The sequence below is a fragment of the Chlorocebus sabaeus genome, chromosome 18, assembly GCF_047675955.1.
Source record: "Chlorocebus sabaeus isolate Y175 chromosome 18, mChlSab1.0.hap1, whole genome shotgun sequence".
Classification (NCBI taxonomy): Eukaryota; Metazoa; Chordata; class Mammalia; order Primates; family Cercopithecidae; genus Chlorocebus; species Chlorocebus sabaeus.
In genome coordinates this window covers 28,623,140-28,636,733 of record NC_132921.1, presented here as the reverse complement: position 1 = coordinate 28,636,733, position 13,594 = coordinate 28,623,140, and the positions used below count along the sequence as shown (strand labels likewise).

The window sequence follows — 13,594 nt, the reverse complement described above, 5'->3', positions numbered from 1 at the left end:
GATCCATCTTGAGTTGTTGTTTATATGTGGTATGAGATTCGATGAGGGTCTCATTTCTTTGTTCTGCATGTGGATATCCACTTTTTCCTAACACTGTTTACTGAAGAGACTGTACTTTAACCACTGTGTGTTTTTGTCACTTTTGTCTAAAATCAGTTAGCTGTAAATGCATGGATTTATTTCTGGGCTCTCTACTCTGCTTTATTGTACTATGTGTCTGTTTTTATGCCAGTACCATGCAGTTTTGCTTATTATAGCTTTGTGGTATATTTCAAAGTCAAGTACTGGATGCCTTCAGCTTTACTTTATTTTGCTTAATTATTTGGACTATTCAGTGTTTTCTGTGGTACCATATAAATGGGTGATTCCTTTTGTATGTGAAGAATATCATTGGCATTTTGACAGTGATTGTATTAAACCTGTAGATCATTTTATGTAATATAAACATTTTAACAATATTAATTCTACCAATTTATGAATAAAGAACATCTTTCTTTTTATTTGTCTTTTATTTAATTTTTTTTTTCCAGACAGAGTCTTGCTCTGTCACCCAGGCTGGCATGCAGCAACACAACCATGGCTCATGCAGCCTAAACCGCTTGGGTTCAAGTAATCCTCCCACCTCAGCCTTCTGAATAGCTGGGACCACAGGTGTATGACACCACGCCTGGCTAACTTCAAAAATTTTGTAGATATGAGGTCTCTCTATGTTGCCTAGGCGAGTCTTGAACTTTCGGGCTCAAATGATTCTCTTGCATTTGTTCTCCCCAAATGCTGAAATTACAGGAGTAAGCCACCATGCCCAATCTTTACTTAATTTCTTACCTCAAAGTTCTTTGACTTTTAATGTAGAGATCTTTCACTTTCTTGGTTAAATTTATTTCTAAATATATTTTTATAGCTATTGTAGTTATGATTTCTTTTTCAGAGAATACATTCTTACTGTATAGAAATGCTACTGACTTTTGTGTTTTCATTTTGTATCCTGAAAGTTTGCAGAATTTGTTAGTTCTAAGTTTTTTGGTAGAGTGTTTAGGATTTTTATTATATAAAATTACATCATCTGCAAAGAAGGATTATTTAACTGTTTCCTTTACAATCTGGATGACTTTGATTTTGTTCTCTAAAGGCTCAGATTTGGATATCCAGTACTATGTTGAACAAAAGTGATGAAAGTGGCCATCCCTGTCTTGTTATAGTTCTTAGAGAAAAAGCGTTACTTGTTTTTGTTTAGTGTGATGTTACCTGTGCATTTGTCATGCATGTTCAGTATTGACTTGAGGTACATTTGTTCTACACCAAATATGCTGAGAGTTATTATCATAAAAGAATGGTACGTTATGTAAAATATTTTTTTCTGAATCTATTTAAATGTTATACTTGGTCCTGAGGTCAGAATTTGGGGAAATGCATCCATACCTAGAGGGGTCCCTGATAGGGCATCACATTTAACATTCTGAGGACATGACCTGCTTATAATGTCTACTGTGAGTGTCTAACTCCCAAAAGAGAACTGAGGCCCAGGAATGTCATCTGAATTATGCCTAGTTTCTAAAAAGGCAACTGTAGAAATTAAGTGCTTTTTATATGTGTTGAATAAATGAACCCCAACCAGAAACACAAAAACAAGAATAAAATGGTATGTAGCTTTTCAGTCATGTGGGAACACTTTAGAATTCTCTGCCCTCGCCTCCAACCTCCATTCACTTCTGGAGATTGACAGTTATCTGAAAGGCAAAATGTAATGATCAGGCATATCCAGAGAGCCTTAAAAATATATATTTCCTTAAACCGGCCTTTTGGCACTATTGATACTTTGGGGATGTGTCCTGTGCCTTGCAGGACTTTGGGCAGCATGCCTGGCCTTTATGCACTTGATGTCAGTAGCAACTGCACCATTCTCCTCTCATTGTGACAACCAAAAATGGTTTAATGTTGTCATGTATTTCCTAGGCAGTCTAAGGCAAAGCTGTCTTAGACTGAGAATCACTGCTTTAGACTAATTTTATGAACTACTTTGGCCAGGCCCAGAGGCTTATGCCTATAATCCCAACAATTGGGAGGCCAAGGCAGGAGGGTGGTTTGAGGTTGGGCAACATAGTGAGACCTCATTTCTAATTTAGAAAAAGGAAATTAGTTGGGCATGGTAGCATGTCCTGGTAATCCCAGCTACTTGGGAGACTGAGATGGGAGGATCACTTGAGCCTGGGAAGCCGAGGCTGCAGTGAGCCAAGATCTTGCCACTACACTCCAGCCTGATTGACAGAGCAAGACCATGCCTCAAAAGAAAAAAAAAAAGAATTACTTTATAAAATCATATATGCCAAACTATATATGGTGTACTATATAGGGGTTTAGAGAGTTTTCTAGGGTAATTTCGACTGAGTGGATAGAAAGAGAGATTTTTCACCTTGTATATCAACTTTGGAACCTCAGGACTCTCCAGATAATGATGACTTTATCATAGAAATAATATATGTCAAGATTTTGTCTCTCGTCCTATAGCCTCACTGAGTTGGTTTATCTCTTTTATTAGAGCTATAAGATTAGAACCAAAATAGTTCTAATATGATATAGGCAAAAGAATGAATTTAAAAAGATTTAAAATATATTAAAGATAAGAAAGACCTATGACTTTGTAGTTGATACAATAAGTAAGAATTATTGCTGAAGTTTAATGGAGATCATTGTCTTTTCTTTCCAGGAGTTTGTAAAGTGTTTGCAAGAGTACTCAGTCTATGTCCTTGTTGTTTATTCTTGAACCATTTGTTTGCTCCAGATTAAGGGAAAAGGAAGCAATTATGTCTTAATTATCTTATATAACTTGTGAAGAAAGCACAACAGAGAAATTATCTTGCTTATTTTATGTGATGATTACAAGAAAGTATTCCTGCATAGAAAGAATAAAGTTGAAAAACAAAGCTTTAGTGGAATGGCATTAAATGTTAATTGCTCTTAAAATATGATCATTCTAGAATACCTAAATATTAATTTAATTATCAAGGGAACTTTTCTCAGGGCCATAGTAATAACCAAATTAGTGTTTACTACCAAAATACTTATCACAAAGTATGAAATAAAGAATTTGGCCTTGCCCAGAGAGAGAACTAGCCTTTCCCCTCAGCGTCTGGGGGATATCTAGGTCATATCTGATAAGTGTCTTCTTTGTAGGGTGTGACCCGGTCAGACTGGATTTTAGGGTAGGGCCACTTGTGTCAGGGTAGGCTCTGACCACTCCAGAAAGATCAACCATGTGACTTAGGGTGGGGATTTTGTGTTATGCATTCAGTTGACTTGGAGACTGAGTAAAACCATGTGGGCAAGCAATCAATCATGTCTTAAGCACAGTCCTGGTTAAAAACTCTGAACACTAAAGCTTAGGTAAGCTTTCCTGGTTGGCAATACCCCATATATACCACACGTCAATGCTAGGAGGGTAATGTCTTATCACTCAATGGGAGGAGGACAATGTGGGCTTTAAGTTTAGAATCCTTGCAGACTATATATCTCTCTGGCTAATGTTAACATGTATTCTTTCCCTACAACAAATCATAACCATGAACATAATAATTTTTAGCAAGTCCTGTGAGTCCTTCGAGCAAATTACCAAACTTGAGGGTGGTTGTGGGAATCGCCTAAACTTGCAGTGGTTTCAGAAGTGAAGGTGGTCTTGTGGAGGACTGTGTCCTCCAACTTCGATTCTTAACTCATTTGGGAATGAGTTGATGAACTTATGCCCAAATTCATTCTTTTAAAAAGTCATTGTTCATGTCTTAGAGGAACTTATAACCTAGGTAAGATGAGAAGCATTTGAGGAACAGGCAATATGTACTCATATACAAGGTGTCAGGCATAGTCGCGCTACTGAGAAGGGACAGATTGGAGGGAGGAATGCATTTGACAAGGCTTTAGGAAAGAAATGTGGTGGGGTTTTTTTGTTTGTTTGTTTGTTTTGGCTTAAGTTAAAAAAAGGATCTGGGGAAAAAAAAGAAAAGAAAATATAGGGTCTGGACTGATTGTGAGAATAAAAGAAACTAATTCTACAGAGAAACCAGTAAAAATGAAAGCAGAAAGGTAGGGGAAAGCACAAAAGAATAGTAGGCAGTTTGAGACAGAAGATTGAAGCAGGTGTTGTGGTTGACTCCCCAGCAGCCCCAACAGTCCCATATTATGATTAATCTAAGCCATGTGGGGTAATTCCAATCCCCTTTCTCAGCGACTAGTTTAGGAAAGGGTGTGTTAACCAATTCTAGCCAATGCGGCACAAAGGAAAGTATTTGGGGCCTTCTAAAAAGCAGGCATATGGCTGGGTGTGGTGGCTCATACCTGTAATCCCAGCACTTTGGGAAACTGAGACAGAATTGCTTGAGATCAGGAGTTCAAGACCAACCCCGTCAACATAATGAGATCCTATCTCTATCATATATTTAAAAGAGTAAATAAATAAATAATAAAAAGCAGGCATAGGAAGACGTCTATCTTTTCCTTCTGGCTATTATTGTGTGTGGATGTGTCACCTGGAACCGTCTTACTACTGAGCTGAGGCTGAAGTCAATTCATGGAAGGGAGGCCATGGTTAGAAGGCTACACAGAAGCAAAGCTAGACCCCTGTGGTTTGCATTAAGAATCTAAAGTACCCTAGGATTGTCTTTTAGTTACATTTAATATGTATTTCCTTATTGTTTAACCATCTGAGACTGATAATCTGTATGTGGCAGGCAGAATGCCCTTTCCCAAAAAATTATCCAAGCCCTAATGTCTATAAATTGTAATCATGTTAGGTTACATGGCTAAAGTGATTCTGCAGCTACAATAAAGTTTGCAGATCTCAAAATGGAAAGATTATCTTGGATTATCTGGGTGAGTTTAATCTAATTAAATGAATTCTTGAAGGAAGAGAACTTTCTCTGGCTGGAGTGAAAGACATGAGGCAGAAAGGGAAGTTGGAGCAATAAGACAAATTGACCTGATTCCTGGCTTTAAAGATGAAGGTAGCCAGCTGGGTGCCGTGGCTCATGCCTGTAATCCCAGCATTTTGGGAGGCCGAGGCAGGCGGGTCACCTGAGGTCAGGAGTTCAAGACCAGCCTGGCCAACATGGTGAAACCCCATCTCTACTAAATGTATAAAAATTAGCCGGGCATGGTGGTGCGCATGTCTGTAATCCTAGCTACCCAGGAGGCTGAGGCAGGAGAATCACTGGAACCCGGGAGGCGGAGGCTGCAGTGAGCCAAGATCAAGTCACAGAACTCCAGCCTCCAGCCTGGGTGACAGAGCCAGGCTCTCAAAACAAAGCAAAACAAAACAAAACAAAACAAAACACGATGAAGGGAGCCATGAGCCAAGCAATATGGGCAGCCCCTAGACATCGAGAACAAATCCTGACTAACAGTCAGCAAAAAACCAGGGACCACAGTCGCACCCTCTGAGGAATAAATTTCCTGAGTAGTTTGAATTATCTCCATTCTTTAACCCTAACCCATATTTCCTCTTGCCTTTCTACTGATCTTTAATAACATGGCAATAGAGCCTATGGAATGTCATTTTAAAAAAGAAGAAGAGGAAGAAGAACAACAACAAAGATTGTGACCATTCCTTGAATGAATACAAAGTTCCAGTAAAGTTGAGTGTGCTTCTGACTCACTGAGTAATAATGCACTCACCCTTCCCCCAGCCCTCCACCCCCAGTGTTAAATGTTTTCTGAGTTAGGTGACTAATTCATCCTCTTCTCACAGCAGCTTCTGTAAAACCAAATTCTTGTTTGTTCCAAACTACCACATGAGTTTCTTAAAAGAAAAGTCATAGTTGTAAGGTTATAGTTTTCTCATTCGTAAAATTACTTATAGTTTTCTCATTCGTAAAATTACACTAAGTGACTCGGTTCTTGTAGGAGACAGAGGAGGGGAAGAGAAAGGCTTAAAAGAAGGCATTCATTCCCAATAGCACATTCTGCCATGTTGCTATTTGTATCAGTCCCCTCAAGTTTCCAAATGTTTCTGTTTTCACACAACTATCTATTGTTGGGTGTAAGGCCTTTGTATGAACCATGCTGTGTTCAACAAGCATATTCTTGCTTGCTATCAACCTCTGCCAACACACACACAATTAACTCCCTGCTTTGGTTCTCTCTCAGTCCAGGGAATATTTATCCAGTCAGCAAAAATCAAGGTTACTCCCCCAAAAGCATATTGCAATACCTAACAATTTACCAGCATTGTTTGTTTGTTTTTGAGGGAAGAGGTTGCTCCCATTTATGAAATACATTACCATATGTAAGTCACTGTATTAGGTATTTTGTTAGCATTAATTCATTAAATCAAAAGGGAAAGTCAGTTGGAGGCTACCAACAAATGCAGCAACAACAACAACAAACCAAGCTGCAAATGATCTGAATTTGTATGTGCCAGCCATTCTGCTTCAAGAGTGGAATGAAATCACTAGATCAGCCCTCGTGGCTCATTCTTGGATATACATTCCCCATTGAGAATTCTACAGAAGCTACTGATACTACCCCAGGAGAAAGGCTCATCGTCATAAAATTGTGTGTGTAATGGCAAGAGTCTGGCAGGCTCCTTGACTCCAGCGGAATATGGACTCCCGATGAGGAGTCCTGCACTGGAGCAACAGTCTCAAAACTCCTTTGCTAATAAATCCTTTCTGAAACAAAAACGTATTCCCAAATTTATGGGTATTTACTTACAAATTATATACATGTACTGTTCTAATGTGTATATACAAAAACTCAAAAATTAGAATCACGAAAACATTAGATAAAAACAAATATTAAAAGGTCAGCTATTTTCCCACTCCCAGTGAATGGTTTTACACATGCCCTACATCAGGGACCCCAAGCCCCGGGCTGCAGCAGACTCATACTGATCTTCAGCCTGCTGGGAATCGGGCCACACAGCAGGAGGTGAGCAAGTGAGCGGGCATTCCCGCCTGAGCTCCGCCTCCTCAGATCAGCTGTGGCGTTAGATTCTCATTGACGCACGAACTCTATTGTGACCCGCACATGCGAGGGATCTAGGTTGCACACTCCTTATGGGACTCTAATGCCTGATGATCTGAGGTGGAATAGTTTCATCTCAGAACCATCAACCCATTCCACCCTGGTCTTTGGAAAAATTGTCTTCCATGAAACCAGTCCCTGGTGCCAAAAGGGTTGGGGACTCTTGCCCCAGAGCCTATGGTCCCGTTGCATCTTGCTGCCAGACTTCTCAGAACATCAAGTTCATGAGGCAAAAAGCTGAAAGTACTACAAATAAAACCCTAACCGTCAGATAAAAATAATTTTTAACATTCTGTGATTAAGAAGCTTTACCTATTCTCACCTCTTTTATAAGATAAATAATCCTAGTAAAGATTTCTCAGCGGGCGGGGGGTTACTGGAAAAGCTTTGACTAGTCACCCATAAAAGGACCAGATTTCCTTGGAAGAATCACTCAGCTTTCAGTCCACAGTCATACTCTACTTGTTAAACCAAACTGTGTTGCTTTTTGTCAGCTTAAGACCTGAGTGGAGAATAGCATTGGAAGGTTGCATGGCGTTATAGAAACAGAAAACCTCTACATTCAAATTTCCCTCTCTGAATCTTATTGGCTAGGATAAGTCATTTAACTTATCTGGGTCTTAGATTCCTTAACTCATAAATAAAAAAAAGAAGAATATGTACATATTACATGGCTTACATGTAGATTAAAATTCAAAGATAACATTAATGGAGGTGAAAGTGTTCCATAAATTATAAAATGCTATATAAATGTGAGGAAATAAAAAACTTTTTGTTTTCCCGTCATTAAAAGTCAAATAATTGAAAAAAGTAACTGTTTTCACATAATATTTGTATGTGCCCTTATAGAGAAAACCAGCATGCAAATTAAAATTTCAAAGCCTACTCCAGATCCTTCGAGGCATGCATTTTGACGGCCTACTGCTCCAAGTCCAAATCCCACAGCTACTGCTAGCTAATTGGGTTTTAACTGACTGGTGTTCCCTGCCCGACCTGTGAACTTTGGGACCCCACCCCTCAGCTTGATGTCCCCTGTGCCCAAGAAACATAATCCAGAGATGTCCTTCATGGATTAAGTCATTGAAGATGACTTACACAAACAGTTTTAAAGCTTCAAAATTTATTGCTGTACATATTCTCATAGCATTTACTATGGAAATACTAATAGTGCAAATACTTATTTTGGACTTCATAGCATTTGAGAAATCACAAAGCTTGTTTATATCTTTGCAATTATTTATGAAGCTCTATATTATTTTAAAAATCCAAACAATTGATCCTATATTCAAAGAGATTGTATAACACTCTCTAGATCTCCTTTTTAGACAAAACAAAAAAAAAAAAAAACAAAGAAAAAAAACCCTGGAAGCCACCAAGGGCATTTCTTTCCTTTATAATACATACAGCTTCTAACACTTTTTCAATTGCATGACTCTTGTTCATTCACAGATTCATTCAACAAATATTTAATGACAAGCTATTATGTGCCAGACACTGGGCTAGGCTCTGGGAACATTAGGATGAAAAAGCACAATCTCTGCTTTTACGGTGCTTACAGTCTAATAGTAGAAACAGACATGCAAAAAAAAATTACAATACAATACAATAAAGTGCTTCCATGGAGGTATTTACAAAGTGCAGTGGGAACTGGGAAGGGGGGAAAGAACATCTGCCTGGAGAAATCAGGGACAACTTCACAGAGGAGGTAGCCATTGAGCTGAGACTTCACCAATGATTAGGAATTCACCATGTAGATGGGCAGGCAAAGCGTGTTTCAGGCAAAGGGAACAACAGGTATAAAGACACGGAGGCCCAAGGGGCACTTCAAAGAAGCAAGTAAAGAGGTTTTTCTTGAGCTGAAGGTGCAATGAGGATAGTGGCAGGATGAATGTAAATCAGACAGAGAAGTAGGGATCAGATCATGAAGAGCCTTTTGACCATTATTCCATTTATTCAGCAGTTACTGAGTGTTTACTAGGTGCCAGTCACTTAGCTAAGCACTGGGGCTGTAACGGAAAATCAGACAAACACATCCTTGCTCTCAGGGAGCTTACATTCTAGTAGAGAAATAGACAAAAAGCCAACAAATAAATAAAATACAGATTTAGAAAATGTCTACAAGGGAAATAAGGTGCTGAGGCAGAATACAGTGTCACAGGGATAGGCGGTAGTTAGGGTTATTAGCAAATGCCTCTTGGAAAGGATGTAAAACTCACACCTGCAGGGATAGGAACAATAGTGTGCTCCAATGTGAGCACCCACTATGTGCCAGGCACTGTGCTACACACTTTAGAAACAGTCTATCTCACTGAATCCTCACAACAACTCTATGAGGTAGGTATTATTATTCCTATTTCACTGAGGAGGGACAGGCTCAAAGAGATTAAATAACCTGACAAGTCATACAAATGGCAAAATCAGGATTCAGACACAGGTTCTCCTAATTTCAAAGTGCATGCTCTTAAAAATCACTCTAAACGGCATACAAAGGTAAGTGAGGGAAATAATACGGTCACATTTGCCTGTTTTGATGATCTTTCTGATGACTATATGGAGTGAAAAAAAGGGGGATGGAGAGAGGGAAGGGGAAGAAAGTGGACAGATGAGCAAAAAAGGAAGCCACTGAAAGTCAAGGGGACAGGAAAGCCAGTTCATATGAAGGCAGTGGTCGTGGGGATGGAGGAGATGTGGGGTGCAGTCCGTAGTTCTAAGAGGATTGATGAGAAGTCAGAAGCAAGGGAAAGGGCAGCATTGTGCTCACTCCTGGGCTTCTGCCTTGGGCAGCTGGAGAAGATGGCTTGCTTTTACCAGAGTGAGGGAATGGAAGAGGGTGTAGGTTTGTGGGGACCAGGTGGTGAAGTTTTGAACATGTTGTCTTGTGGGTATACTGGGAACACCCTGGACTTACGGCATGGTCCCCAAGGGACACCATATAATGGCTTTCATACCTTGTTCTCCACCTGAGTGAAGTATATAAGCAAAAAAACCAAAAAAACACACAAAGTTTTATATGTGTATATATTGTTTTTGCTTTTACAAGCTGTTTAGAAAAACACATTTATCTTGGCTGTATTGGTTTGTAAGAAGAATATATGATCACCAAGCTGAAGTTACCCCAACCCTGATCACAAATGAAGAATCATGGACTTAGGGGAGGAAGAGAAAAGCCCTTGGACATCCATTCTCACTAGTCACACTAGCTTTTAAAAAGAAATCACTATGATCCTCACCCCCACCCCAGTTGGGACAGTCTGATGGGGCCAGGGCAAGCACCCTCTACCAGTTGGCCTCCAGGGTCTACAAGTTTCCCTGCTCATCCACCAGCAGGACTGCTTTAAGGAAACTAATGGCTCTAGGGTCCAGGGATCAAAGTTGAGTGTAAATCAGGAATTCCAAGAAGTGTTTATGTAGTTTGGCATAAAGGTCCAGGAAAAACAGCAGCCCAAACCTAGCCAGTCATATTGCTTTGACTATTCCCCTCTTCTTCCCTGCCTTGGGAACTGGAGGTAGTGATAATAAAATGTACAGGTGACACTCATGTGGAATTGGTCACACCCTTGACTGCATAATTTAGGGTCTAATTTTAAAAGCACTCAAGAGTTAAGAAATAAACACATCCTTCCTATAGAATGATTTCACTTTTGCTCTATCTCTCAAAATTTGTTTTAATTTGCTTATAACTACTCCCTCCCTTCCTCGGTATCAGATTAAGTATGTTTTGATTTTGGAACTCATTTAATAATGTAATGCTAGTTTTCACAATTAAATATCAATAAATTCCAGTGGTATGAAAGTTACACTCACGAGTTTCAACAGAAAAAGAATGTTAATATTTTGGAGGCCAGGCCAGGTACAGGTAATGGTTTGTAAAGTATTGCAAACCCTTTCATTAAGCAACTCTGCCCAGAAGCTGCCTCTCACTGTAGCCAAGAGTCTGACCTGCACCTGTTAACTCAGTAAGCTACTGGACGTTAGAGAGTGCCAAACATTCTTTTTTTTTTTTTTTAATGTCTTTATTTGGAAGTTAAATATAGATAAAAGATTGCATGGATGTCGCTTCAACAAGGATAAACTGCTGTTTTTAAAAAACAATAAACATGGACGCCTTCTAGTAACACCTGAAGGGTACTTGTGTATGACTCATGCCCAAGGGAAGAAAAGGCCTTATTCTTACAGAACTATCAAAAGTCCGAGTCACAGGCAAGGAAAAAAAAAATTACACATGCTAGATGATATTTAGCAGAAATTCTTAGAAATTCTGGTGAAAGCACAATTCTCACAATGTCCAGAGGCAATAGTTCATACTGCAAATGTATGCGCTATCTTCCTCCAACTCCGTGTCAAACCTAAGGCCCAGGGATCAGAGATGAATGTAAATCAGAGGAAGTCTAATGAGGGGTTCTTTATTGTGTGTGCTCTTCAACAGAAAGAATTCCAATCAGTCTGTGAATATAATCATTTATTTGTCTTTACAGTGATGATGGAAGAATGTACAGGTGTCCCCTTTCAATAAAGTATAAAAATATGTTTATATACAGTGAAGTCACAATAATCTTTAACTGGGAAATTTATTTAGAATTCCTGATCTGTTCTTATTAAAACTGTGGGGGAAACAAATATCTTATGTAAGTGCTACATTTCCAGTAGATTGCACCTGGCATCAAAAGCTCAGCTTCATCTTAGGGTCCTGCTTGATATTACAAAAGACTAATTTTAAGTCCTAGGACTCAAAATAAACATGATTTTTTGAATAATAGATATATACATCAAAAATACATCTAAAAAGGCATTGGTTAGTGCTATTAAAAAGCTCTATGTGCTCGGGTACATTTTTTTCTTACAGGCAAAAGCCAGTGGAAACATTTTTGTTCAATTTCTAGGAATTTTCTCTTGGGGAAAGTCGGTCGAAAGTTACCTGTAAAAAAAAAAAAAGAACAAATTTAAGTAATCCCGTGATTTATCAGGTGAGAGGTCAGCAATACTCAAAAAAGAATTAGAGACTGAATTCCACTTAGAACCATGTTTTTACAGCCTTGATGAACATTTAGTTACAGCACTTCATAAATAAAAAGTGCTCAACATATCCCCTCATTGTTTCATTTTATTTTGATGATAACCTTTATTATCCTGTTAATTTTCCAAAGAAATCATATGTATTCTTCTTTATGTTTATGCAAATATTTTCTAACTACAATTATCTACATCAGAATAAAAAGAGAATTCAAAGGGCATACGAATGAAAGAGCAGAATAGATACAGAACAATCCAAATATATTTTGAGAAAACGTAGAAAAATTTCTACTCAAGATACTTTATTTTACTTCACAATTTCTTTCACATGAGAGCATTTACAGATGACAGGCATGTACCGAGTCTTCCTATTGTTTAACCTGGATGAAATGGCACTGTGCAACTGCAAATGGAACTATTTATGTATTTCATATCCTATCTCATGTATAGCTAAATATATTCACACCTTTGTTTTTATAGTCATCTTCTTACAATCACTTCTAAAATGTTTGTCTAATATCCTGGCATTTCTCTACGATTGTAAAATTTAAATAACACAGTAAATTGCAACCTGCTATTTAACTAACCAAATAAATAAGTGAATAAACATCCACCTTACTAATAAGGAGGATTAGAAAGAGCTGAGGCATGATGAGGCTGGTCGACCTGAAGGGACCTTGGTTATCGCTTATGAGCCCGTGAAGATGGCCATATCCCACCCTTTACTCAACTAAGTCCTACCTTACCACAGGTTACCATGGACAGCTGATTAAGTCATGTGGTTGTCCTTTAGTTTCTTAAAACTTTTAGGTATATATGGTGTTATTTGAGTAAGGTAAATGTATTTTTCATAATTAAGAAGTACATCTAAATCCTCTCCAATCTACAAGTCTAATGGCTTAGTCTAATAATGCCATCCTCAAGTTTAGAAGATTGCATACATAATTTGAATCTCTCCCTACCTAACATGCCAAAATAATGGCTACTTTTAAAGACCTGATTAAAATTCTAATCATTCAATATTAGTTTGTTATTACTATTATCCACATTTGTGCAAGGCAATGAGCAGTTGCCAACTTCTATATAAGTATAGTGCCAGTGCCTACAACACAGGCTTGCTCAGGAATAGCCTTGATGCCAACCTGCAAAGTAATCTGTAAAGGAAGCAAAAGTTGGCTGGTGGTTCATGCTGTAATCCCAGCACTTTGGGAGGCTGAGACGGGCGGATCACCTGAGGTCAGGAGTTCAAGACCAGCCTGCACAAAATGGCAAAAACCGTCTCTAGTAAAAATGCAAAAAATTAGCCTGGTGTGGTGTCAGGCACCTGTAATTCTAGCTACTCGGGAGGCTGAGGCAGGAGAATTGCTTGTACCCGGGAGGCAGAGGTTGCAGTAAGCTGAGATTGCACCCCTGCACTCCAGCCTGGATGACAAGAGCAAAACTCCATCTCAAAAATAATAAGAATTTTTTTAAAAACGAAGCAGAAGTCTAGTAAAACCTCAATTAGGTGACCCTTGATTATCTGAAATAATTTCATGAGAAAAGTCTGGAAAGAAACCAAAAAGCCCTGACA

The 13,594-nt window shown here is 38.7% G+C and overlaps 1 protein-coding gene across 1 annotated transcript in view; it reads right to left on the bottom strand.

Moving 5' to 3' along the window:
• Window positions 1–11,455: 11,455 nt before the first annotated feature.
• The window catches only part of MBD2 (methyl-CpG binding domain protein 2), a 70,362-nt gene continuing 68,223 nt past the window's right edge, over window positions 11,456–13,594 (bottom strand). Inside the window, exon 7 of the mRNA XM_007973967.3 lies at window positions 11,456–11,926. The gene's annotated coding sequence lies outside the window, so the exon portion shown is untranslated. The remainder of the gene's footprint in view (window positions 11,927–13,594) is intronic.